The following is a 27,596-nucleotide window of genomic DNA, read 5'->3' on the forward strand; positions in this document are numbered from 1 at the left end:
TGAGTTTTTTTTTTTTTTTTTTTTTGGTTTTTCGAGACAGGGTTTCTCTGTAGCTTTGGTGCCTGTCCTGGAACTAGCTCTTGTAGACCAGACGGGCCTCGAACTCCCAGAGATCCACCTGCCTCTGCCTCTCAAGTGCTGGGATTAAAGGTGTGCGCCACCACCGCCCGGCCTGATGAGTTTTAATACTTTTTTTTTTTTTTCATTTTTTAAGACAGGGTTTCTCTGTAGCTTTGGATTCTGTCCTGGAACTCACTCTGTAGAACAGAATGGTCTTGAACTCACAGAGATCCATCTGTCTCTGCTTCCAGAATGCTGGGATTAAAGACGTGAACTACCACCACCAACGAGTTATAATAGTTTTGATGTGGTTTTCTAAGGTTAACTTTTATTCTGGAAGGCTAATGCCCATTTGGAGACTTGCACACGAGGTAATTATAATTAGGTGCTTGTGACACCTGTTCTTCCAACAGGTACATGGTGAATGTTTCTATTTAGATTCTGCAAGGTAGGAAGAGAAGGACATAACAGAGGACCACAGTGTTTCATAGTTGGACAAACCCAATGCCTCCCGTGATCGTTTTCCTGGCCCACTGTCTTGTTCTGCTGCTCTGATACATTAGAGGGAGTTTTGCAGTGGGAAACTACTACTGTTTTTGAAACACGCTCTTTATGTAGTTCTGGCTGTCCTGGAACTTGCCATCTAGACCAGGCTGGCCTCAAACTCACAAGTATTTCTGTCTGTGTCTGCCTCCAGAGTACAGAGATTAAAGGTGTGCACCATTAATCTTGGCAGGGAAACTTCTTTGATACAAACGTCTAATTTTTTTTTTTTTTTTTGATTTTTGAGACAGGGTTTCTCTGTAGCTTTTGGCTCCTGTCCTGGAACTAGCTCTTCTAGACCAGGCTGGCCTCGAACTCACAGAGATCTGCCTGCCTCTGCCTCCCGAGTGCTGGGATTAAAGGCGTGCACCACCACCGCCCTGATATAAACGTCTAATTTTTTTGGAAGAACAGGGAAAGGAGTGCTTTCCCCACTAATGCTCAGAAGTCCTAAATTTACATGGAAATTAAATTCTCTGCTTGTTGGATTAGTGCAGTCTGCTGTAGGGTAAATTAAGGGTATAGGTTCAGAAGACTTTTCTCTAGGACTTTATCTCTAGTAGGAATGGGGCAAGCACATGAAATTTTATCTTTATGTAAATTATACATTGTACTCAGTAATTTGTTTTAATATAAACATACTGTGCTTCTAATCTTTAGTAGAATTGATTCTCCAAAAGATGCATTGTGTTTATTTGTGGCTGTCTTTGGAGCCCCTATGATCTCACCACACATTTGAAATACTTTTTGTTCCTAGGTGTTTTGAAAATGATCTTTCAAACTGTATTTAATCAAACTTTGTTTTTCTTACCTTTTTTCGAGCATGTACTCTGCTGTGGCTAAAACTAAAAGGTCAGGTAAGATACCGAGTGGTCTCTGCCCTCACGGAGTCTGTAGGCCATGGCCAAACTAGAATAACCCTTTGGTGACAGCATGGTGTGGTGGGTGCTGTGGGGTCTGGACCACATGCTGTGCAGGATTCTCTTGGTGCTGAATTCAAAATACGACAGCACAAACGAAGAGGAAGTACCGTGGAGTTGAAGCCCAGTGAGTCTGAATTGATTCCATGGCTGCCCTTCCTGGGAAAGGGAACATGAAGAGGGGCCCAGCTGTTGAGGCTGTAACTGTGCCCCTCACAGGAAAGGAAAAGAAAGGAAGAGCCGGTCTTCTTAGAGGTCCTGTTTTCACCTGTGGGCCTTTTCGGCCGGGTAGTTTATTGTGCTTGTCTTCTGATGCGGAGTCTCCCTGTGCAGTTCACTTTGGCCTCACATTTACCATGTAGCCCAGGTTATCTTGGAATTTCCAATCTTCCTGTCTCTGTCCCCAAGTGCTGGGGTTTACAGGCATGTGTTACTGCACATGGCTACAGTGCAGTTGTAGATTTCATTCAGTTGTAGGTTCTTTTGGTTTTGCTTTGTGAGTGTAGGTTTTCTTTTGTTCCTGTTTAGTGTTTTTTTCAGGCACATTGTGGATTGTTTGAGCAGTTTTTCATGCAGTCTTTCTCTGCTGACATTTGCTTGGCTGTATTAGCTTCTCTCCTCCCTAGTCAGTTTTCATTCCTTTTCTGCGTTTTAGTCCAGTTTCTTAGAGCAGCACCAGTGTGCTTGTATTCTTTAACAAGCCTATATCTAGGGACTGGGGTTGTAGCTCAGTGGTAGAGCCTACTACATGCAAAACCCCGGGTTTCATCCCAACAGTGAAAAAAATATCAATTAGGATATGGTTTACTCTTGTGGTTCAGATATTACATTTATCTTAGCAGTCCCTAACCTAATTTACTAATGTGTTTTCTTTCCTCTTTATCTCTCTTAGTTTACATTTAAACCAGTAGTCTAGTACTAATGATAGTATTTAGTCCTCATGCCTTTTACAGAGTTTACAAACATTAGCTTGTTAGTGGTGAACAAGTCCCTGAGGCCTGGTCACTCTGTAAAGAGCATCAGGTTATAGCTCAGCACCCATTTATCTCAAATGTATTTGACTACAGATGGCTCATGGGAATAGAAGTTAAAAGAAAGAAGCTTTTTCCCAATTAGCAGGGAAGTGATGTTGGCTGCTTCAGAGGATCTGACTGTTCAGCTAGTACCCTGTGAAGTGTTTGATTGGAACTAGGAAGGACCAGAGACTGCTGGGTCAGAGTGCAGGCTTTGTTCCATCGCCATGTTCCTACTCCAGGGAGGGCTGGGAGTCATAGAAATACAGCTGGACACCATGGCACAACCCAAGTCTGTGGGTTGATAGAGGCTTAATCTTTTGTTTTAGACAAAAGTAGGTAACTGGCAGTAGTATGTGAGCAAGGATCTCGATGAGTCCAAAATTTTCCCAACCCTTTTCGAGGTTCAGGGAAGTTCTGGTGTATCTCTGACCAATCTCTGAGATTGAGATGACAAACTTCTGAGACAGGATTTCTCTGTGTATCTTTGGCTGTTGTGGAATTCATTATATAAACCAGGCTGTTCTCCAACTCACAGAGATCCACCTGTCTCTGCCTCCTGAGTGCTGGGATTAAAAGTTTGCACCACCACCACCTAGCTGTGAAGAGGGGATTGTTCTCTCTCTCTCTCTCTCTCTCTCTCTCTCTCTCTCTCTCTCTCTCTCTCTCTCTGTTTAGCCTGAAGTGTGAATGAAAGTAAGACACATTTGTGGCTGGAGAGATGGCTCAGTGCTTAAGAGCACTAGCTTGTTCTTCCAGAGGACCTGGAGTCAATTCCCAGCACCCACCTGATGTCTCACAGCCATTCTTAACTCTAGTTCAGGGGATCTGGCGCCAGGCATATATGCATTGCACATACTTACACACCTATGGAATTCTGGTTATTCCTCTAGCTGACTGTCATGTCAAGTTACTTGTCATCTCTAAACTCCATTTTCTCATCTGTGGCATGCGGAGTCCTGGAGATGGGTCCTGGTGACAGCTGTACATTATGATTGATTTCACATCACCAAACTATATGTTTAATAAAATGGCTGAGATGGTAAGTCTTATGTGTGTTTTACAGTAGAAAATTAATCGTGAGGTATAAAATGAGAAGTAATGGAAGTACTGGAAAGATGAGTCAGCAGTTAAAAGCATGCACTGCTTTTAACGGAGGGCCGGAGCTCAATTCCAAGCACCCGTGCCAGTGACTCACAACTGCTTGTAACTCCAGCTACAGGAGGATCAGATGTGTCTGTCTTCCAAGGGCATCTTCACTCATGTGTGTACACCCACTTACAGAAACATTGAAAAAAAGAAGTGATAAGTAATGGGGGACAAGAAACTAACATCACAGTGACGAATCCCTCTGTTGTTATAGCATCCACAGCAATCCACAGATTGTGTAGCCTGTGCTACAGAATCAGTTTGAGGTCAGCTTGGTATATTTAAAGACCTGTCTCAAGCCGGGGTGGGGGGGTGGGGGGAGTAGGGGGTGGGGAGGGCAGGGGGGTGGCACACGCCTTTAATCCCAGCACTCGGGAGGCAGAGGCAGGTGGATCTCCGTGAGTTCGAGGCCAGCCTGCTTTACAAGAGCTAGTTCCAGGGGCTGGAGAGATGTCTCAGAGGTTAAGCCTGCTCTTCCAAAGGTCCTGAGTTCAATTCCCAGCAACCACATGGTGGCTTACAACCATCTGTAATGGGGTCTTGTGCCCTCTTCTGGCCTTCGAGCATACACACAGAGAGAATATTGTATACATAATAAATAAATAAATATTTTTTTTTTAAAAAAAAGAGCTAGTTCCAGGACAGGCTCCAAAGCGACAGAGAAACCCTGTCTCGAAAAACCATAAATAAAATAAAATAAAATAAAGATCTGTTTAAAGAAAATAATATAAATGAAGTGATAAGTGCTCGCTCTTCCTTTTATGCATGTTTTCAACAAGGTGAAAGGCAAGATCTCTGGGCTGTGTCAGAAGAGTATCATTATATATGGTGTGGTGGAGCATTATTGAACTATGAAGAAACTATCCATCCCCCATTTTATTTTATTTTCCCTCCCTCTCTCCCCCCCTTCCTCCTTTCTTTTTTTCAGTTTTTTGAGACGAGGTCTCTATAGTCAAGACTGACCTTGAGAATTGCAGTTCTACCTCATCCTCCTGAGGGTGAGTGGTGGGCTTAAAGGCTAAACTACCATGTCCAGCTAAGGAAGTTTTTTGAACAGAAGGTAAAATGTCTGGAAACCAAAGTCACATTAATTTGCATAAAAGGAACATCTATATTTAGATATCCCTGTTTTTTTTTAAGAAAGCATTTTTTTGCATATGATTGAATTTTGATAAGTTTTATTTTGATTTTTTCTTTTCCATTTAATAGGAATAGTGTTTTGTGATTTATTCAGGTCTTGAATACTTGAAAGGTCTCCTATAAACTCTCTTAAAATAGCCCATGTTTCTCATAATCTCTTAACTTGCTTCTTTTCTATTGCAGCAAAAAAAAATGTTTATAACCTTCATGAAGAGAGTTTCTGGCATATGGTTGGTAGTCAACTATTGTTTAAATAAATCCATAAATTGTAGTTCAACATTTTCTTCCATTGAGACAAAATTCATGTAGTATATAATTAACTATTCTAAGGTGTGTGCTCGAGCATCTGTGTTTGCACTTTATCTGTTCATCTGTCTGCGAACAATTAGTGTTCATCCTCTTTACTGTTAGGAATAATGTTGCCGTAAGCAGATGTTTAAGTGTATGTGTGTGTCCTCTTTTCTTCTGGATGTGTCTCCCAGAGCATTGGTCATACTGCACACCTGAGTTTAGTTTATTCCCACCAGCAGTGTCAGTTTCTTCACATCGTCACTAAACTAACTCCTGTTGTTCGAGTGTGTGAATTACTGTGTTGTTGTCATTTTGATTTATTTCTTGGTGACTAGTGGGCTCTCTATGTGTTTGGTGTCCTTTAGTATATAGTTTTTAAATGTCTAAGCCCTTGGTCTTTGCTTTAATTGGGCTGCTTTTTTTCTTAAGTTATAAGAGCTCTATATATTGTAGACATGAAACCCTTTAGATACACAATTTGTGACTATTTTCTCCCATCTAGTATAATGCTTCATAAATTTTGTTGATAATATCCTTTACACAAAGCTTTAATTGGTAGGGCCCTGGAATGGATTCCTAGCTTGGGGTAGGGGAGGGGTTAGCACAAATCCTTAAAGGCTCTTTGTTAAAGTAAGGAAGTTTTTTTTGTTTTGTTTTGTTTTCTGAGACAGGGTTTCTCTGTAGCTTTGGAGCATGTCCTGGAACTAGCTCTTGTAGACCAGGCTGGCCTCGAACTCACAGAGATCCACCTGTCTCTGCCTCTTGAGTGCTGGGATTAAAGGCGTGCGCCACTACTGCCCAGCTAAAAATGATTTATTTTTGCACATTTGTGTTTTTGCCTGCATGTATGTCTGTATAAAGGTGTTGACTCCTGGAACTCAAGTTACAGACATTTGTGCTTATGTTCATAAGGAATAGTGCTATGTAATTTTGTTTTCTTCTGATATCTTTTGCTTTTGTTATCAAGGCACCAAAAGGTATACATGTTTATATAGAATTTTGTTACCAGGTCTCCCCAATTTCCAGTCACATAGAAAATTCTAGGAGCGGTGGTGCACACCTTTAATCCCAGCACTCAGGAGGCAGAGACAGATGGATCTCTGTGAGTTCGAGGTCAGCCTGGTCCACAGAGGGAGTTTCAGGAGAGTCTCCAAAGATGGAGAAACCCTGTCTCAAAAAACAAAAAAACAAAAAAACAAAAAAAAAAAAAAAAGAAAGAAAGAAAGAAAATTCTAGGAGGATTCAAAGCAGGCATGGTGATGATACTACATAGCTTCTTGTTGCCCATACTTCCCAACACATGACTATAGTATTGGCTGTAAGGTCAGTTGTTTCCTTTAATGGCTAACAGCTGGGAAAATCATGGCGGACATTACCTCCATCGTTCTGTATCTATCAATAGAAAATCAGGAAGGGAACTCCGTCCTTGATGCCTTGGTAGGGGAAAGGAGTATTTCAATTGTTTGGTTCTTTTTTATTTATGTATGTATGTATTTATTTATTATGTATACAACATTCTGCCTCGATGTATGCACGCATGCCAGAGGAGGGCGATAGATCTCAGTACAGATGGTTGTGAGCCACCATGTGATTGCTGGGAATTGAACTTAGGACCTCTGGAAGAGCAGCCAGTGCTCTTAACCTCTGAGCCATCTCTCCAGCCCCCAATTGTTTGGTTCTTTTGTTACAGGTAGCTCTGATTGAAGTCACTCACTGGGGTCTGTCTGGTTGCTGATCTGGTTTTAAGGATCCAGTGTTTGCACTAATATACCTGTGTGGTTGGAAAGTGTAGATCATTGTTCTCCTTTCTCTTTGTGGTCTCAGGTCTGTTGCTGTTATTGTCAATGGACTCATTGCTGAGTGTGGCTGCTCAGACCTCCTAGACAGTGATCTTTCTTAAGAGCTGCTTTCTTAAGCCTGAGTTTGGAAATCAGTGTAGTGTTATTCCTGCCTCAGCCCTTCCAAATTTAAAGGGTGGGATGTAGATGGATCTTGTTAATGAGAAGAGTGTGGCAGATGTGTGCCCATCCACTGTCTGTACGATGCTTGGTAGCACGGTACTCTCAGCAGCGCTGTCACACACACCTTTGAAAGAAGCATTAACAAGCTTTGGAGTGTCCCCGTTCTTACGCGGGCAATTGCTGTATAAGATCTATGTGTCATTCACATATCAGGAACTGCTTTTCCCTTTTCTAGCCCTGGCCTTGCTGTATAACCCAGGCTGACTTCAGTTCTCCTGCTTTTCACTCCAAGTGGAGGGATCTTAGAGTGCACCCCTATTGTGGGCTTAGCATTGGCCTTTGGTCTTTCACTTGTGATCATAGTCTAAGGATTGGATCAGTGGTTTGGGTGCAGCTTTGGGTCTATGATCCTTGATCCTTTCTTTCCTATGAGTTGATTTAACATGATCAGTTGACATTCATGTTGGGAAATTTAAATTAACATTTCTCTCTGTTCTTTTTGGTTTTTCAAGTTAGATTTCTCTGTGTAGCCTTGGCTGTCCTAGAACTCATTTTATAGACCAGACTGGCCTACAGACTCAGAGATCTGCCTGTCTTGCTTCTTAAGTGCTGGGATTAAAAATATGTGCCACCACACATGGCCAGTATTTCTGTCTGTTCATAAAACAACTTAATTGAGAAAATAATGGTAAATCTGCATATCATAAAATTCCTTTTCATGGAGATCATTTTAGCAAGTTTCTTAGAGACTTGTTAGAATCAGCCTGTGACTGTTTCTACATAAAAGGATGGGATCAGTTAGTGTGCACAGAGGTGTGCATCAGCTCTAATATGGATGTTTCATTTCTTGTGGCTCTTGCCTTCTCAGCCTATTTTAGCCGATGGGTGCAACACTGAGCAAGAGCTTCCATGATGATATCACAGGGGAGTGAGGGAACAGAGTTAAGTAATGAAACTAGAAGTATGTCTCTCATGCCATTGTGTGTTGGAATCTATGAGGAAGGAGTCATGCTTGCTTTCATCTTTCCAAAGAGATCCAACATTCTGCCCGGGAAGCCACTAATACTGTGTTTCCCAAACAAGTCACTTCTAGGCACCTTGCCTTCAGTGCAAAAAGCATGAATGAAAAGCATATTCTGTGAGTGTGTGATACACCAGAATGACTGATGAGGAATTTCAGGGAACCCTGGGTTCTTTTACTTCCCTCCTGTGACTTCTGAGGTCTACATGGTCTGAGGTCTCTTGCCACAATAAAGTTGTAAATGTATGTTTTGAATAGGGTGCCTGCTTTTCATTCTCTCTCTCTCTTTTTAAATATCTTAAATTTGCCAGTTTTTGGAATATCATATTGGACAAAATATTTGCTCTCTGTAATCCTCTGGCCATGCTACTTGATATCATGTACCTGCCTCGTCCACTATTGCCTTCAGGATTTTCTGTACCACAGTGTGGTTGGTGACTGTGGCCCGGGCCTGACCAATGTGGTGGTAATTAGTCTTTGGGGAGGATGGTAAAGGAGGTACAAGGACAACAACATTTCATACAGTTGGTGTATGCCCTCAGCTTGCCTTATTTCTCAATTCTGGTGCTTAGGGCATGGTTGGTCTTGACTTAAGATGAACTAATGTGGTTAACCTTTCCTTGTTCTCTAGGGCTGTTAGGAACTGCATCAGGTTTTAATCACTTATGCTTGAAGTAAAACCCATCAGGTATGGCTTAACCTGTGAAAAGCTATCTGAGAAGTCTTCCTTGAGACCACACCTCCATTTATAAAGCCTTGACCTTTGTTTTTCTAGGCATGACTTTTTTTTAAAAAAAAACTTTTTGAGACTTGGTCACATTTAGTCTAGGTTGGCCTTGGACTGTGTTAGCCAAGAATCACCTTGAATTCCTCCTAAATCTATTTTCCAAGTTCTAGATTACACATGCGTGCCATCATGCTCAGTAGCTAGCTTGCTTGCTTGCTTCCTTCTTTCCCTTCTTTCTTTTTTTAAAAATAAAAACATTCTCACTATGTAGCCCTGGCTGGCCTGGAACTTGCTATGTAGACGAGACTGGCTTCAAATTCATAGAGATGTCCCTGTGTCAGCTTCTGCATCTGAGTGCTAGGATCAAAGGCATGCACCACCACGCGCGGCTTATGTAGTGGATCTGTTTCTGAGTGTTGGACATGTGCATTGTGTGAGTGAGTGGAGTCTGGACTGTTAGGGTAGAGGGCTGTGACGGTTACTCTTCATGTTGACTTTGTCTGGATTTGGAATCACCTAGGAAACATGCCCCTAGGTCTATCTGTGACTTCTTTTAACAGTAACTTTGAATGTAGGTGACTGCAACACGTGGATCTGGGGCAGGGCTTAATACACAGGAAAAGAGGAAGGAACCACCTGAGCACCAGCATTTATCTCTCTCTCTGCCTTTCTACTGCAGATGTTCTGTGACCAGTTACCTCATTCTGCTGACACCTGTGCCTTGGCTGCCAGGACACACTGTACCATTATGTAAAACATACTTTTTCTTAAGTTACTTTTTGTCAGGACTTTGGCCATGGGGATGAGCAAGTAGTCAGTACAGAACAATAATGGGAGGTGGGCTGTTGCCATGGGTAGATCTGGCCATGTGGTTCACAGGCCTTTGTGACTAGTTTGGGGGGAAGAATGTGTAAGAGTTTGGAGTTGTGTGCTAGAAAAACCCTGGGGTACTATAACCAGGGCTTAATGGGCCATGCTGGTAAAACTGTGGAAGACCAAATGCTATTAGAAGGGCAGATGGTAAAGACTGCTTAGTAGGTTGTAGGGGAGCTAAGGACCCTACTGAGACCTGGGCTAGTGACCATTCTTGTTATATTCGTGCCTACACCCCCCCCCCCCAAAATTCTGGCTACTATTTGTCCATGCTCTAAAAACTTGAGTGAGACTGAATTTAAATACAATAAGCTGTTTGGGGTAGGGATTTTGCTTGTTTGTTTTTTGTTTATTGAGCTGTCCTGGAGCTCACTATGTAGATCAGGCTGGCCAAAGAGATCCTCCTACCTCTACCTCCCTAGTGCTGGTGGTATTCAAGTCATTTGCCACCACACTCAGTTTGTGTAGGAAGGTTTAAAAGAGCATAACATCAAGGCTGGCATGATTACTGTTCACTACTCTTTCTCAAATATACAGTGAAGAAGAACAGAAATAATGTGTGTGGTTTGGTGAAAAAGAAATAAGTTTAAAATTTCAGCAGAGGTTGGTGTGGAAGAAGCAGCTATACTTATTGAAAAGATAAAACACCATCGAATAATCCTCAGGATATGCAGAGACAGTAGAGGAGCCATACCCTGAGAGTAGACCCCCATCATCAGAGGGCTCTTATCAGTGGAAATGCAAATTCATTTGTAAGAGACACCAATTGCCAAAGCCAAGGAAGGGATTTTCTGCTTTTTATGAAAACAGACCCTTAGGGAATTGTTCTCCCAGGTTCAGCCCTCAAGGCATAGAGAAACCAGTATAGCTGTGAAAAAGGGGGCTAAATTATATCTTCAGCTGGCAGCAGGACTTGGCATTTTTGTTCATGTGGTTTTCAGGTATGAAAAATGCAAGAATTATGAAGTAGTGAAGGCAGTTTATATCAAAGTTCCAGAAAGCTGCTGAAGCCAAGCAATGTCTGGTAGGGTTGGATTCCCTACAGTGAGGCCCAAAGAGGCCAGGGTAGGAAGCTGTGATGGTAAAGCCTAAATTGCACCTGAAGCAGGTCCTCTAGAGAGGCTGTGTGTGCGACAGGTGGCACAACTGAAAATTCACTGCTGTTCAAACCCATGGGGGCCCAGATGATGCCACTAAGAGTCCCATTCTAGACTGGGAGCCTCAGGATTTGATGTTTTCCTTGTGGGATATTGATCGTGCTTTGACCTGATGCCTCACTGCTTTTCCCCCAGTCCTCCATTTTGATATGGGAAATGTTTATTTTGTGCCATTGTATATTGGAATTATCTACTTTTTTTAAAACTTTTTTTTTTTTAATGGAGTCATAGGTAAGAGATTGTCTGGAGTCTCAGAATAGACTTGAGCAATTGTGGATTGTTAAACTATGAGAACTTTTAGAGAAGAAGAGATGGACCAAATATATTTTCATTATGCGATTAAAAACAAACTTTAGGCGCTAAAGGAGGAATGTTTGATTTAATGTGATATATAATTTGGGGGTCGAGTTAAAGAGACATGGAATTGTGATGCTCAGCCTGACAGGATTTAAGTCACCTAGGGAACAGATCTTGGTGTGTCTGTGAAGGAGGTTCTGGAGGTTAGCTGAGGAGGGAACACCCACTCTGTGTGGGTGACACCTTCCCATGGTAGAGTTTTGAATTAAGTTTTTAAACATGTACACGTATATGTGCGCACACACATACACACACATGAGGAGAGAGCAAGTTGAGTACCAACATTTCTCTTTCAGTTTTCTGGCTGACTGCAACAGTGCACTTGACTTCTCATTCTCCTGTCCATGCCTTCCCTGATAGGTGGACTGCATCCTCAGATGTACACTAGAATAAATTCTTCCTTCCTTTGCTTTTTGTCACAGGCCTTTGGTCTGACAAAGTTGTTAAACTTTGTTGCACAGAGAAACCCTGTCTCGAAAACAAACAAAGCTATTTAAGGTTAAAATTGTATTTTTCAGTTCAGAGAGAGAAGGTAGGATATGCCCATCAAACATTTATAGTTCTGCATGTGTTAAGCTGCTGAGTTTGGAATATTGTGCTTTGTGTAAAAGTCAGTAAAATGGAAACAGAACGCCCAGATCATAAGCTAAGCTATCAAGCTAATGCTTAGATCAGGCTAGGAAACCTGTTCAGACTACATGGGAAATTTTAACAAAAAGGCTTCATAGGAGGACTAGTGTTAGAGTGGAAACTGGGACAGAGTACACATAGAGAATGGAGGAATGAGCTGAGATTATGACTAATTTGGACTGTTGAAAACAGAATTATGAGTTAGGTGCGTCCTGCCACCCGGCTAGCTTTATACCCGAAATAATTACACGGAAATTGTATTCTTTTAAACACTGCCTGGCCCATTAGTTCCAGCCTCTTATTGGCTAGCTCTTACATATTGATCTAACCCATTTCTAATAATCTGTGTAACACCACAAGATGGATTAACAGGAAAGATCTTAACCTGCATCTATCTGGAGTGAGAGAATCATGAAAACTGACTGACTCGGCTTCTTTCTCCCAGCATTCTATTCTGTCTACTCCGCCTACCTAATTTTCTGTCCTATCAGGCCAAGCAGTTTTCTTTATTAGTTAACCAATGAAAGCAACAGATAAGATACAAGACCCACCTCCATCAGATAGGTCTTAAATTACTTCACCTCTGGTATGTATGTGTTTATCTAATGTCTAAGCCTTGTGTGATGACATATACTTGTAATCCTAGTACTTGGGAAGACAAGACACTAAAATAGCCAGACTGAGCAGTGTATCAAATCCCAAACCAACCTTGGCTATACAGTGAGATCCTGTCTCTAAACAAAAAAGTAAAATAAATAGCATTTAGCACAAGTGTTTAATTAGAAACTAATGACTAACTTGGAACTCGAAATGGAATATTCTTGCTGGGATTGATACTGAGAGTTGGAGCCAGTGGGTCCTGACTTGCTTATAGAATGCCTTTGAGTTGTCTCCCATTTCTCTCTCTCTTTGTATTTTCATATTTTTCAGTTAATTAATTACTAGCAGCAGAGTCTCTTGTGTTCCAAGTTGGCCTTGCACTTGTGTAGCTGAATTTATAGTCCTTCTGCCTCTCCCTTTTGGGCACTGGGGATAGACATATATGCTACTATGTCTGGTTTTTGCAGTGCTGGAGATCGCTAAGTAAATATTCCTCCAACTGGACTACGTCTATAGTCCTGTCTTTTTTGTTTGTTTGTTTTTTGTTTTTTCGAGACAGGGTTTCTCTGTAGCTTTGGAGCCTGTCCTGGAACTCCCTTCGTAGACCAGGCTGGCCTCAAACTCACAGAGATCCGCCTGCCTCTGCCTCCCGAGTGCTGGGATTAAAGGCGTACGCCACCACCGCCCGGCTCAGCCCTGTCATTTTCTTTGTGAACATTTGATGATGGCTACATATAATATAAAAATATGCATCAATATAACTCTTGCCTTTGAGCAGGTGACCACATGAGGTTCACTGAATAGCTGATTGAAAATTCAGAAATAATAGTATTTATTTGTACCTGTCTTCATACAGGTTCAACCTTCACTGATTTAATTTTTTTAGTTGTTTTTATTGAGCTATATATTTTTCTTCACTCCTCCCCTTCTTTCCTCCCTATTTATTTTCCTTATAGAGCCCTGGACTCTTCAGTTCTCTGGAGAATCCTTAACATTCTTTACTCTGCAGTTGACCTAGGCTAGGGAAATAATTGGGACATTTCTATTGCATTGAAAATGATTATAAGTATCTTCCAAAATGGCCACTCTGGGAGCCTCCCAGTGACAGAGGAAAGTAAACAAACATGTGACCTATGCCCTTTTAGAGGACCAAGAATACAGCATTCTGAAGTAGCTTGTTCTTAATCCTGGGTTCTATGGACTCTATTATTTAAACTCATGTGAGTTTTACTTTCTTGTGTAAATGTGTGTTTTTTTTTTTTTTTTTTTTTTTTTTTTTTTTTTTTTTTTTTTTTTTTTTTTTTTTTTTTTTTTTTTTACTGTTACAAATATCTGAAATCTTCCTGTGCACTGAAAAATGACCTTTTAGGACAGGAAAATGTACGACATAGCTCTGTGCCCACCATACAGTCCTCACTTTTAAATCAAGCCCCAGCAAGGATTTGGGACTTCCTTGAGCACAGAAATTGACACTTCTCTAATCTCTTATTTGTCTTCACTTTTCCTTGGCCCTTAGGGGCATATTTACTCTACATGCCTATGTAGTGCCTTTCGTTTAAATAATTTGATAATTGGTCTCATCAAAAATTTCAGTCATGCTGGGTGGGGATGGTACATTCCTTTAATCCCAACACTTGGAAGGCAGCAGCCTGTTCTACAGAGGGAGTTCCAGGACAGCCAGGGATACACAGAGAAACCTTGTCTCAAAAAACAAAAATAAATCAATAAAATTTCAGTCTTGTAACCACTATCCCTAGCCCCATTAAGGGGAATGTGGAAAGCCAAGAGACTCACTGACATTAGTGTGATGGCTCTTAGATAGTGTTGGGGAAAGTTATAACCTTAAAAAATGGTAAACTGATGTGAGCATCTGAGATATTACTAATTTTTTTAAAGCAATTTCAGGTGTGCAGAAGACACTGGCTTCTCTGCACTAAGTGTTGTTCATGGAAATGATAGCAAGGAGAAGAAAGTACTGTATGAGGCTCGTGTTCTTGGTCTGTGGGTTCTGGGGCACCCAAGCTCTTCAAGGAGAATCCACACTAACTTCAGACAAGTTCCACTTGAGGGTGTTGCTGAGGCTCAGGGTGTAGCCACTTGAGACTTGTACTGATTCTTCTACCTGGTTAGCCAGCCTGGCACAGTAGTACCAGAGAGACCTGTCAACTCTGTGGTTCCACCCAGTGCTACCTGTGGAGAGAATGGTCTTCAGAGCCTTGTTTTCCAGTGTGTTGTCAGTCTCAAAAGGCTGTGCTCAGCCTGGCCATTGGGTTTATTTGAGGATCTTCCTCCTGTAGCAGAGAAAATACCAGGTAATGTGTTTCTTCTCACAGCTCTTACCTCAGACTTGCTCTGGCTTCAGAAGCATTAGTATGATGTTATGGCCCACTGTCTCACTAGGATGGGTCTCTGTCTGTGTACTTTCACTTTTATCAGTGACTGTACTTCAGTTGGTTTATTTAGTTGTTTTATTAACATATTGTGGGCTGCTCAAGAATTCTCTTAAGTAATGGAGGCTGGCTTTGAACTCATGATCCATCTGTCTCCACCTTCCAAGTACTCATCTAGTTGTTTTTCTTTTTTCTTTTCTTTTTTTTAAAGATTTATTTATTATGTATACAGTATTCTCAGTATTCTGTCTGCACGTATGCCTGCAGGCCAGAAGAGGGCACCAGATCTTATTACAGATGGTTGTGAGCCACCATGTGGTTGCTGGAAATTGAACTCAGGACCTTTGGAAGAGCAGGCAGTGCTCTTAACCACTGAGCCACCTCTCCAGCCCAGTTGTTTTTTCAAGACAGGGTTTCTCTGTGTAGCCCTGGCTGTTCTAGACCTCTCTGTAGACCAGGTTGGCCTTGAACTCACAGAAATCCACCTGTCCCCTGGGTGCAGGGATCAAAGGTGTGTACCACCACAGCCCTGCTCATTTAATTGTTTTTTTTTTTTAATATTTATTTATTTATTATATATACAATGTTCTGTCTGTGTGTATGCCTGCAGGCCAGAAGAGGCACCAGACCTCATTACAGATGGTTGTGAGCCACCATGTGGTTGCTGGGAATTGAACTCAGGACCTTTGGAAGAGCAGGCAATGCTCTTAATCGCTGAGCCATCTCTCCAGCCCAATCATTTGTTTTTAAGGGACACTTAAATTTTAAGTGAATTGATCCCAGTCCCAGTTCTCATAATTTAAATTATATAAAAGATCACTTGGGGGTTGAGGAATGTACCTCAGTTGGTATGTTTGCCTAGTATGACAAAACCCTGGGTTTTATTCCCAGCACTGCATATATTGAATATATATATTGAATGTAGTGTCACAGACCCATAATTCCGGCACTCAGGAGATGAAAGCAGGAGGATAAGAAGTTTAAAGTCATCCTTAGCTACTTAGCAAGTTTGAGGCTGGTCAGGACTGTGTGAGACCCTGTCTCAAATGAAAAGAAAAAGATGGTCTACAGCAATCATTCTCATTCAGAGGTGGGGGATTAATCTCAAGCTCCAGAAGATGGTTGATAGTATTTGAGAACTTCCTGTATTAGGATATGTTCCTAACAGCTAGTAAGAGGCTAAGGATACTTACCCTTTATTCATGTTTGGCCCTACCACTGGATTTGTATGGTCTGAAGTATTGTTTGTGCCAGTGTGAGAAATCTTGTTCTAGAAATGGTTCAAAGACATTCTTTCTTGCTTCTATTAAATGTGTGACTCAGGACTAATGTGTGTGGTTGTTTGATTTGAGACAGGGGCTCACTGTGTAGCCCCAGCGGGTCAAGAACTCCCTGTATAAACCAGTCTGGCTTGGAACTCATAAAGATAGGCCTGCCTCTGCCTCTCGAGTGCTGGCATTAAAGGTATAGGCCACCATGCTTGGCCCAGGTTTAATGATTTTGTAAGGAATTTGATCTTCAGTCATTAAGTGATTAAAGCATTAAAAATATTTTTAATATAGCAGGGCTGAAGTGAGAATGTGTGTTAAAACTGGTGGGGACGAGGAGGAGGATGGAGAAATGGTTAAGAACTTATACTACTATTTTTTTTTTTTTTTTTGGTTTTTCGAGACAGGGTTTCTCTGTAGCTTTGGTGCCCTGAACTAGCTCTTGTAGACCAGGCTGGCCTCAAACTCCCAGAGATCCACCTGCCTCTGCCTCCCGAGTGCTGGGATTAAAGGCGTGCGCCACCACCACCCGGCTTCATACTACTCCTGTAGGAGAACCAAGTTCAGTTCTCAGCATCCATGTTGAGTGCTCACAACTGCCTCTTAACTCAGCTCCAGGGGATCCAACTCCTGGCCTCCACAGGCACCTGTGTACATACCTATAGGCAGATACACCTATATTTAATAAAACTAAATTTTTGTGTTGTTTCTCAAGACAGGTTTCTCTGTGTAGCCCGACTATCTTGGAATTCATGCTGTAGACCAGGCAGGCCTCGAACTCACAGAGATTCACCTACTACTGCCTCCCGCGTGCTGGAATTAAAGACGTGAGTCACCACCACCTGGCTCTAAAATAAATCTTAAAAAAATTAAATTGGCAGAGGGAACTGAGAGGTTAGAGTGCCTGGGATAGAAGCCCAGTCTTTTTTATTAAATTCACCTGGATATTCTCTTCATAAGGTTCTGTAATATACAGCAAAACTTAGGTTAGCAGAATGGGAATTTTTGAGTAGGTACTATTAGAAATATAATAAATTTCCAGCTGTGGTTCCAAGTTCCCCAAATGTATGTGTTTAGTTTGTATCCCTCTTGAGTTTTCTCACTGAACTGTGTGTTTATTGGACTATTACTGGAGTCCTGGGTATATACTGTGCACCACCCTAGAGCAGCATGTTCAGAAAGCCATGTGGGCAGCTAGCATGTTGTTATGAAGGACAGAAAGCCCACCAGCTCACTCTAGAAGAGTAGAGGGAGGGTTGGCAGGGTTGTGACAAATTGAATGGAACATTCTACACAGTTGATCTGAGAGGAGTCAGCTAACTAGGATCTGTAGGGGAAAGAAATGATTTTTGCTGTTGTTTTTATTTTATTTTTTGCGTATGGGTCTTTTGCTTGCTTGTGTGTCTGTGCACCACATACATGCAGTGCTTTCAGAAGCAAGAAGAGGATATCAGATTCCTTGGAGCTGAAGTTACAGACAGTTTTGTCAACAGCAATGTGTACTGGGTATTGAATCTGGACCTCTGGAAGAGCAGCCGGTGCTGTTAACCACCGAGCCATCTATCTAGCTCCAAGAAGGAATTGTTTTACTCACAAGCTCCAGATGAAGTGATCAGGCCAACTGAGAACAGGATCCCTAGGATTCCTGCCTCCTTCCTGTCCACTACCAGCTAAGCCAGAAGACTGGGGCTCCTCACTGACCCCTCTTCTTCCCTAGTGCTGTTCTCACCCATCTAGTCCCTCAGTCCAAATGAGCCTTTGTCATGCTGGTGCTCTCAACTTTTCTCAGCTGCAGTCCCACTGCTTTATCTGCATGTAGTGTGTCCCTTCTGCCCAGAACACCGGTTCTATATTCTTGGATGCCTACCTGCTCCACCCTTGGCTTCCCCCTTCCTGTGGTGGATCTGCTCCTGCACTCAGGCCTGTCTGTTTGCTGCAGAAGCCCCTCGGACTCTTCCCCCACCCCCAGTTCTGTATCCCTGGCTGTTGGCATTTTCAGACGCAGAACCACTTACCTGTGCCTCCTTTCACTAGAGGAGGGATGATTCACAGGGACCCACCCTCCTTCCCGCAGAGCTGGGACTTTTGCATAGGGGATTTTTGTGTCATCTATTTTTTCCTCACCCTTTGGGAGTGTGAAAAGAACTGAGGCTTAAGTGATGAGGGGTGGGGACAGTGATTGCACCTCCTGGGAGTTCTCTGATCCCTACAGCTGGCCTGTAGTTCTCCCTGTTTTCAGAAGGGGAGTTGTATGATATTAGAAGCCTTTGAAGTTGTCTTTCTCATTATCAACAAGGAAGTGGAAAACTCAAGACACTGTATTGCCATAATTACTCCAGCATGCAAATTGCTATGGCAACGGAGTTGAAGTAGTGCACTTACGTGCTCTGCTGATCCCTAAGTTGTATCTAAAATGCTCGGTCTCATTGTGTTAGAGATGGAAAGTGAAGTCCTGGTGTCTGTGCTTGAAGTAGTGTGTGTGTTTGGCTTGGCGGTTTGGATGGGCAGGATGTGGAGAAAGACATAAGTAGTCACTCTGGCTTCAGCTTTGTCCCTTGTTTTTGACAGGTTGTTTTGTAGCATTCTAAAATTTCGAAAGGAGAAGCACAAGATAGTCAGGTGATAAAGAATCCTGAGGGGCTTCAGAGAGAAGAAACTGAGACATTTAAGATGACTGGTGGGTGGCAGACATTTCCAAATTGATCTAGGCAGGCCTTGGGTGGACACACATTTTATTAAAAAGAGGAGGAGATACTGATTTCCTACTGGGGAAATACATACTCTGTGTGTAATGGCTGGTTGCTTTTTGTAGAGATATTCTAGTCCTTGCCTAAATCTTTTTTTTTTCTTCTTTCAACAAGGTCTCTTGTATCCTAGGTTCCTCTGCCCATGTAGATGAAGTTACTCTTGAATGCCTAATCTCCATGCAAGTGTTAAGATTACAGGATGCTCTACTATACCCAATTTTGGTCCTAGGTTTCTTTTAGCTTTCGATACAATAGACTTTTTAATTTGTTTATTTTATTTTTTGGTGGTCCTAGTTTCTGAATTTCAGGCCTCATGAATGCTAAGCAAGCACTCTACCACTGACCTATGACTACAGCCTTTATTCCCCTCCCCCCTTTTTTCTTTTTTTGTTTTTTTGAGAACGGATTTCTCTGTAATAGTCATGGCTGTCCTAGAACTCACTTTGTAGACCAGGCTGGCCTCAAACTCACAGAGATCCGCCTGCCTCTGCCTCCCAAGTGCTGGGATTAAAGGCGTGCACCACTACTGCCCAGCCATCCTTTATTTTCTAAATACTTATGTATCATCTAGAAACTCAGTGTATGCCAAGTAAGGATGATTTTATGGTTCAATTTTTTAAAAAAGACTCATTTGATATTTCTTTATTTTTATTTTATATACAGTATTCTACCTGTATGTCTGCTTATAGGCCAGAAGGGCACCAGATCTTTTTCTGGATGGTTGTGAGCCACCATGTGGTTGCTGGGAATTGAACTCAGTACCTCTGGAAGAGCAGTCAGTGCTCTTAACTGCTGAGCCATCTCTCCAGGCCTATGATTTAGATTTTTTTTAATTTATTATTTTGTGTGTGTGTGTGTGTGTGTTTATCTACATGTATGTTTGTGTATGTGGGATTCCCCTCTGTATGCTGTGAATACCATTGGTTAATAAAGAAACTGTCTTAGGCCTGTGCAGAGCAGAATAGAGGTAGGTGGGGAAAACTAAACTGAATGCTGGGAGAAAGAAGGTAGAGTCAAAGAGAAGCCATGTAGCCCTGCCGGAGACAGACGCTGGAACTTTACCCAGTAAGCCACAGTCTTGTGGCAATACACAGATTAATAGAAATAAGTTAAATTAATATGTAAGAGTCAGTAAGAAGCTAGAGTTAATGGGCCAAGCCGTGATTTGATTAATACAGTTTCTGTGTGGTTATTTCAGGGCTAAGCAGCCAGAAACAAACAAGCAGCCCTCCTACTACATTTGTGTACCATGTACATGTCTGGTACCTATGGAGACCAGAAGAGAGTGTCCAGTTTCCTGGAACTAGAGTTACTGCCAGCTGTAAGCCACCATGTGGGTATTAGGCATCAAATCTCGGTTCCCAAGTGAAAGGTTTTTTTCCTTTAAATTTTATTTTATGTGCACAGGTGGTTTGCCTACATTTGTTTGTATACTATTCACAGGCTTTGTGCCTGTGGAGGCCAAAGGAGGAGTTACAGACAGTTGTGAGCTACCATGTGGGTGCTAGGAATCGGACCTGGGTCCTCTGGAAGAACAGCTAGTTGTTTTAACTGCTGAACCATCTCCAGCCCCTGAAGATTGTTTTTAAGTTTTTATAATAAAATCTCTGACAGCACAGAATTTTTGCCTTTTTATTATAAAATAATATTTATTTGTTTAGAGAGATTGTCTGTCTCCAGGACAAGGAAGTGGAGGTCAGAGGATAACCATTGATATTTATTTTTTCCTTCCACCATGTATGTGTAGTAATATTTTGTTTGTAATCTAACAAATAAAGCTTATCTGAAGATCAGAGTGCAGAGCTGAGCCACTAGTTAACCATAGAGGCCAGGCAGTGATGGCACCAGCACTTGGAAGACAGAGGCAGATGGGTCTCTGTAAATTCAAGGCCACCAGGGGCTACACAAGATTGAATCAGTATAAAGAGAAACAGGCAGGTGGTAGTGCCTCACATCGTGAATCTCAGCACCAAGGAGGTGGAGATGGGAAGTGATATGGATGGGCACGAAGAGGAATATAAGGTGGGAGGAGACAAGAGCTCAGATGCAGTCTAGAGATGCAGTTGGAGGATTCAATCTGAGCATGCACAGTCCGAGATTCGGAAAGACAGCATTCAGCCTGAAGATTCATAGAGACAGGATCACCTCTTCAGTCTGAGCATTGGTAGAGGTAAGAACTGCTCTCCTCTGATCTTTCAGTATTAGCCCCTATATCTGACTCTGGATTTTTATTATTAAGACCAGTTAGAATTCATGCAACATTTATGTTTCTGGAATCTAAGATGGTCAGGCTTAGCAACAAATACCTCTCACTGCTCTTAAAGACTGAATTTTGGGGCTGGAGAGATGGGTCAGCAGCTAAAAGTATTGGCAACTCTTTCAGAGGTCCTGAGTTCAATTCCCAGCACCCACGTGGTGGCTCACAACCATGTATAGTGGGATATGATGCCCTCTTCTGTCATGCAGGTGTATATGCAGATAAAGTACCATATACATAAGATAAATCTTTTTTTTATTATTAAGATATTTATTTATTTATTATGTATACAACATTCTGCCTCCTTGTATGCCCACACCCCAGAAGAGGGCGCCAGATCTCATTACAGGTGGTTGTGAGCCACCATGTGGTTGCTGGGAATTGAACTCAGGACCTCTGGAAAAGCAGGCAGTGCTTTTAACCACTGAGCCATCTCTCCAGCCCCATAAGATAAATCTTAAACAATTATTTTAGCTGGGTGTTGTGGCACATGCCTTTAATCCCAGCATTTAGAAGGCAGAAACAGGTGGATCTTTGTGAGTTTGAGGTCAGCCTAGGACAGCTAGGGCTGTTACAAAGAGAAACCCTATCTCAAAAGACAAAACAAAAAAAATCCCAAAAAACCATGAAGACATTTCTGACGGAAAGTCTTTGATTAGTTCACAGGTTTGTGTGGCTGAAGTCAAACTTCAGAGGTTCATGCCTCTGACTCCAGGCTGTTTCTGTGTGCTCAAGAAGCACCTTAGATCTGTTTATTTAAACAAAAACAAGTTCTTTAGCTGCTTGGGATAAAAAATACTTAATAAGAATTTAACATCCAGCATACTCTGTTTTAAAAGGATCATTTTGAAGATTTATGGACCAAGAACTTCAATTGTATTAGTTAGATAGAAATAAAGTTTTCCTGTCCCAAAGAGCATGAAGTCTTGTAGGCAAGGGTGGGGCATTGCAGTGTGAGCTGTTAAAGAAGCAGAACAGAAAGTGTGGTAGAGCATTAGGAATTGATGATGACAAGGCAGATACGGCACAGGATGGACATTTGCGCCTGATGTAAGAGTAATGTAGCTAAAAGAGTTGGCAAACCCCAGGTTTAATAATGTTCATGTTTTGTTTTTTCCCAAAACAGGGTTTCTCTGTGTAATAACTCTGACTGTCCTGGAACTCAATTTGTAGATCAGGTTGGCCTCAAATTTACAGAAACTGTCTCCCTCTGCCTCCTGAGTTCTAGAATTAAAGGCATGCACCACCACCATCCCTTGTTTTTTTTTTTTTTTTTTTTTTTTTAACTTCAGGGCAGCCATGTTAGTGGTTTTGTCACAGTGGAATGCTGCAGTGGAGATGCCTTGGTGGAGAGGTGGGCCTGCTGTCCAACACAGGCAGTGTCCTTGGCAGTGCTTTGTGGTTTGAGGGAGGAGTTAAGCGTAATCTGGAGCTACAAACCACAAATAGCTTTTGAATTGAAAGTGAACAGTTCAATTTGTTCTGGGACATGTTCTCCTTCACTTGTCAGCTACATGTTCAAGGGATTGCACTGCTTACCAGGCATTGACTCTGGGGCTGGATGTTTGATGGGTCTACAGCTGCAGTTTTGGGTTGACTTTGTTTACGCTGTAAGGTGTACGGCAGCGTCTTGAGGTTCTTGAGAGATCCTAGAAAAAGATGGAAATATTCTTGCCAAAGCCAGTATCAGTTTCAGCCATTTATGTTCTGTGTGTAGAATTTTCACAGTGGTAGACACCTAAGTGTGCACGTGTTCTTTCAGAGGAGGAAAAGGTTCTGTGATTCGAGGAGATAGTGTGATTGTTAGTGACAGCCCAGTTCCTAAGGACAGAGCCTTTGCAGTTGCTTATTTCAAGTTTCTCCCTGGAGAAGTATTCCCCACTTTCTATAGCTGCCTTTGAGTAACCTTGAGCTGGGTCTTTATGCAGTCCTGTGACAACTGTCAGGACAAACTTCATAAAACACAGAAGATAAAAATAAATAAAGCTCTCAAAAATCAAAAAAGATATTAACTAGCCGGGCGATGGTGGCGCACGCCTTTAATCCCAGCACTCGGGAGGCAGAGGCAGGTGGATCTCTGTGAGTTCGAGACCAGCCTGGTCTACAGAGCTAGTTCCAGGACAGGCTCCAAAGCCACAGAGAAACCCTGTCTCGAAAAACAAAAAAAAAAAAAGATATTAACTATAAAATCTTATCGAGTTAGGGGGTTATTTCAGTATGCCCAATAGAAGATAATCTCTTTCTTTTTTGTTTTTATTTTATTTTTCGAGACAGGGATTCTCTGTGTAATAGCCCTAACTGGAACTCCTGGAACTCACTTTGTAGACCAGGTTGGCCTCCAACTCAACAGAGATCTGTCTATATCTTCCTCCCGAGTTCTGGGATTAAAGGTGTGCACCACCACTGCCCCGCCCCGGTGACCTAAGTTTGGTTCCTTTACCCATGTAAAGATAGAAGGAAAAAACTGACTCTGCAAAGTTGTCCTTTGACCGTCATGCATTTTTGTACATACACATGTACATACACAAATAATAATAAGTAAAAATATGTTGTGATGGCTTAGAATAAAATGGCCCCTAAAGGGAGTAGGTGTGGTCTTGTTGGAGGAAGTGTGTCACTGTGGAGGTGGGCTTTGAGGACTTATATATGCTCAAGCCACACCTAGTGAGGCGAACCACTTGCGTACAGGTCAAGATATAGGACTCTTAGCTCCTTCTCCAGCACCATGTCTGTCTGCATGCCATCAATGTTGCACCGTGATAATATTGGACTAAACCTCTGAAAATGTAAGCCACCTCAATTGAATGTTGTTCTTTTATAAGAGTTGACATGGTCAAGGTGTGTCACAGCAATTGAAACCCTAAGACATGTTCTTATCATTTCTATTGAACAGAAATTTTTCCTTTTTTTAAAAAACTAGAATGTTTTCTCCTCCCATGCTTAGAAAGTGCTGTACCAAGCCCTTCAGAGGTAGTTTATTTGAATTATTGATATTATTTTCTTTTTAGTATTTTTGAGGTTATTGTACAATTATATAATTTACCCCTTCTCCTTCCTCTCTCCAAGTCCTCCCACATACCTCTTCCTCCCTCTGTCTTTCTTTCTTTCCCTCCCTCCCTCCCTCCCTTCCTCCCTCCCTTCCTCCCTCCCTTCCTCCCTCCCTCCCTCTCTCCCTTCCTTCTTTCCTCTCTCTTTTCATTTTTCTCTCCAAAACAGGGTCTCACTATGTAGTTCTGGACCTCCGTGGGTAAACCAGACTAGCTCCAAACTCATAAATATTGCCTGCCTCCTGAGTGCGGGACTAAAGGAATTTACCGCCTGTCTAGCCCTTTTCTTTCGAATTCAAGGCCCCTCTCTCTTTATTTATTACAGATGTGTATATGTGTGTGCATATTTTCCTAAGTTAAGTATAAACTGCTCAGTATGTATAATGTTGCTTATATGTATATATGTTCAGGCCTGACCATTTGGTATTGGATAATCAATTGCTGTGCTTTTCTCCGTAAAGACCACTTCTGCTCTCAGCATTTCTTTCTTGCCTGTAGTTCTTTGTCTAGGGTTGAGGCCAGAGGTATTTCTTAATATGTGGTTGGTTATGTAATGGTTGTGTCATGGTTTCTTGACTCAGTTCTGTATTGTTGGACATATAGGTTGTTTCCAGTTTTCTGTACTTAATATAATGCTGTGGTCTTCTGTACTCCTGTGACTGCTGCTGAGACACCGCATAAACATGTTTGTGAGGTCTGTGCTATGTAGACTCCTTCTGTTGAGAAGTTGTGTTTTCATTTTAATAAAAGACCGGTGTTAAAATAAGGCTCTGCATAGAATCTCTAAGCATATATTGAGTCTCCATGAGAAATCAAGTTCTGTTCTTGGTTGGGAATAATTTGGTAAGTCCAAATTCTGGTCTTCTTGAAGTTGATTTTTTAGTGAATGAAGGAATGGTCACCAAACAGTAAATTAGTTAATACTAAAGAGCGGCATTAGCAAAGAAAAGAAAGCAGGATCTCGATTAGGCTGCAGGCAGGGGCTTGCTCTCTTAGTACATTTGCCAAGTCTTTCTGAGTGGATAGTATTTGAGTCTGGACTGAAAGAGTTGAGGGCAAGGGAGCCATGAGAAAGACCTGAAAGCAGAATGTTTCAGGCAGAGGAGCAGAGAGAGTGTACTTGGTTTGGTGTCTGTTTGGTTCTTGGTTCTGAGGGTGGGGGTGTGTGAGAAAGGGGTACATTTTTGATCTGAGTGATTGTATGGTGCTGTTTATCAGAGCAGGGATGGCTGGAGGCAGATGGGAGGGAAGGGGACCCTGGGTTCAGTGTTTGACCTGCTAAATGCGAGTTGCCTTTTAGTGCTTAGTTGGAGATACTGATATGGTCATGGGATATGGGAGAATTGGGGTTCACTGCCACCAGCCTGTACCCTGGAATGGGTAGAGCAAGAGGGAAAGGAGGATGACCAAGGACCCAGCACCAGAGTGGTGTGTGGCTTTGCCTCTGGAATACAAAGAGCAAGTACAGCCAGTGGGAGAGAAGAGCATCTTCCATTGCCTCTGTTTCCAAGAGTGTAAGAATGTCAGCGGGAGGGATTTGAGGGGTATATTTCAGTTCATTGTAAACTGTATGTGACTTTTTAATAAGAAAAATGTAAGAATTAGTATCAGTTGAGTTGCCTCAAAGTGCTTGTCTTCAGGGTTTTGTCTCCTGTGCCTTGGGGGTGCTTTGATGGAAAAGTTTGAGAAGTCACTTCATTACTGTAGTCTGTTGTTGTGTTATTAAACCTCGCCCTAGTGAGTGTTTAACCTTAAAGAGTTTGAGATTCACTTACCCATTTTGTTATCCCTAATAGAGCTTTTGCAGCTGCTCCAAATATCCCTGCAGTTGTGCATCTTAATAGTTGTTTGGCACGCTACTTTATTCTGCACTGGGGAAGGTCTGCATGGCATGCTGCAGTGGCCTTTAGAGATTCCCATACCCCTCCCAGGTAATGATGTGGAGGGAGTGGGTCCTGCCTAGGTTCCCTAGGGACAATGTCAGGAGCTCTTTCCCCCTGTGTTTTTGTTCCTTTTGTGTTTTGTTTCTGGTTTTGGAGACAGGGTTTTTCTGTGTGGCCCTGGCTATCCTGGAACTCACGGTTTAGACCAGACTGACCTTGAACTCAAGAGATCCTTACCTCCATATCATGGTGATCAAAGGCATGCTCTACCACCCAGCTCTGTGCTTTCACTCTTAATAGAGATGCTGCTGCTCATAATTCTGGCAGGGTGCTTGGGTGAGCCAAGTACAGGGCTCTTAGCTACAGTTTATAATAGTTAATTGTCAGCTGTGATTAAAAGTTGTTGGCATAGCTTGTTTTTTTCTTTTTCTTTCTGCACAGTTAACATGAGTAATTTCTCCTTCCTCACTGGGAAAGAGTACAGTGACTGGACTGCCACAGCAACTCTATCCTCTTCCTTTTGAAAATAACATGACAAAGAATGGGTGTGTGTGTGTCTGTAACTAGTCCTTATCTACATAGCTAGGTCTGCCACTAGCCTATGACTGATAATCTCTTCCCAGCCCATGAATATCACCATCCTACACCTTGCTTCAACTTTTAAAACTATGTATAGAATGTTTCTGGAGTGTCTCTCTTAACACAATATTCTTGAGATTCCTTCATGGCCATGTTCATAGTAATGCACATTGGCAGTTCTAGTCTTAGAAATAAGTATCCTAAAATTTGGAAATTTCAAATTTCTGAAAAAAAAATTAGTGAATGTAGCCCATATTTTAGAGTATCCTAGATAGTATCTCATCATTGAACACAGAATTTAAAAAGTAGTTTGCATTGCAAAGTTTTCCTTTATTGTACATTCTGACTTTTAAGTAATGATGCCAGAATATGGAGGTATTCCTTTGACTTTATGGTTACTTGCAAACAGGGTTAGGTGGGAATGCTGTCATCATTCCAAGGTCTCTCATATATTTAAACTAAGTTAGACTTGCAAAGATGACTGAGTTTTACAGTTGTATTTTGTAACCATTGTGCCCAACATTTTGAGATAGTTTGTCCTTTCAAGGGCCTTTCATATACATTGTTAACTGAGAGTTACATCATCTCCATAGGGTTGATAGTGTGTGTCTCATTTCTTTCCTGGTCAAGGAACCTGGGATTTAGCACAGGAGCAGTTGCTTGAGAAGAGTCACATTAGAGTGGTGAGGGGCCTTTCTGGTCTGCTTACAGTGTAGACCAGAGGAGCAAGTGCTGTTCTCTGAACAAGGGTCATGCCGCATCAGAGTTAAAGTGAAGGTGCACTGCTTGAATGTTGGCACACTCAGAAAGTTATTCCTCAGTTGTAGTCCTCTGTAAAGTAGAGGTAGCAGGAAGCCACCACCACAGACCCGTGCAACCCAGGCACATCCACACTGAACTTCCCTATTCTAAGCTTTCCAGTGGTGAAACTCAAGGTGGAATGAAGGACCACAAGATGGGTGCCTCTTATTTACCAGCACTAG

General features: G+C 42.0%; 1 protein-coding gene across 4 annotated transcripts in view; it reads left to right on the forward strand.

The window, feature by feature from the left end:
- Positions 1 to 27,596, forward strand: part of Traf3 (TNF receptor associated factor 3) — a 100,416-nt gene that overhangs the window by 5,514 nt on the left and 67,306 nt on the right. The window contains exon 1 of one of the 4 annotated variants that reach the window (XM_050154712.1): positions 4,666 to 4,683. The exons of the other annotated variants lie outside the window; for them this stretch is intronic. The gene's annotated coding sequence lies outside the window, so the exon portion shown is untranslated. Of the gene's footprint in view, positions 1 to 4,665; positions 4,684 to 27,596 lie in introns of those variants that run through there. 4 annotated transcript variants of the gene reach the window in all.

Source organism: Alexandromys fortis, unplaced genomic scaffold, assembly GCF_014885135.2.
Source record: "Alexandromys fortis isolate MF-2015 unplaced genomic scaffold, M_Fortis_MF-2015_v1.1 scaffold_91, whole genome shotgun sequence".
Taxonomy (NCBI): domain Eukaryota; kingdom Metazoa; phylum Chordata; class Mammalia; order Rodentia; family Cricetidae; genus Alexandromys; species Alexandromys fortis.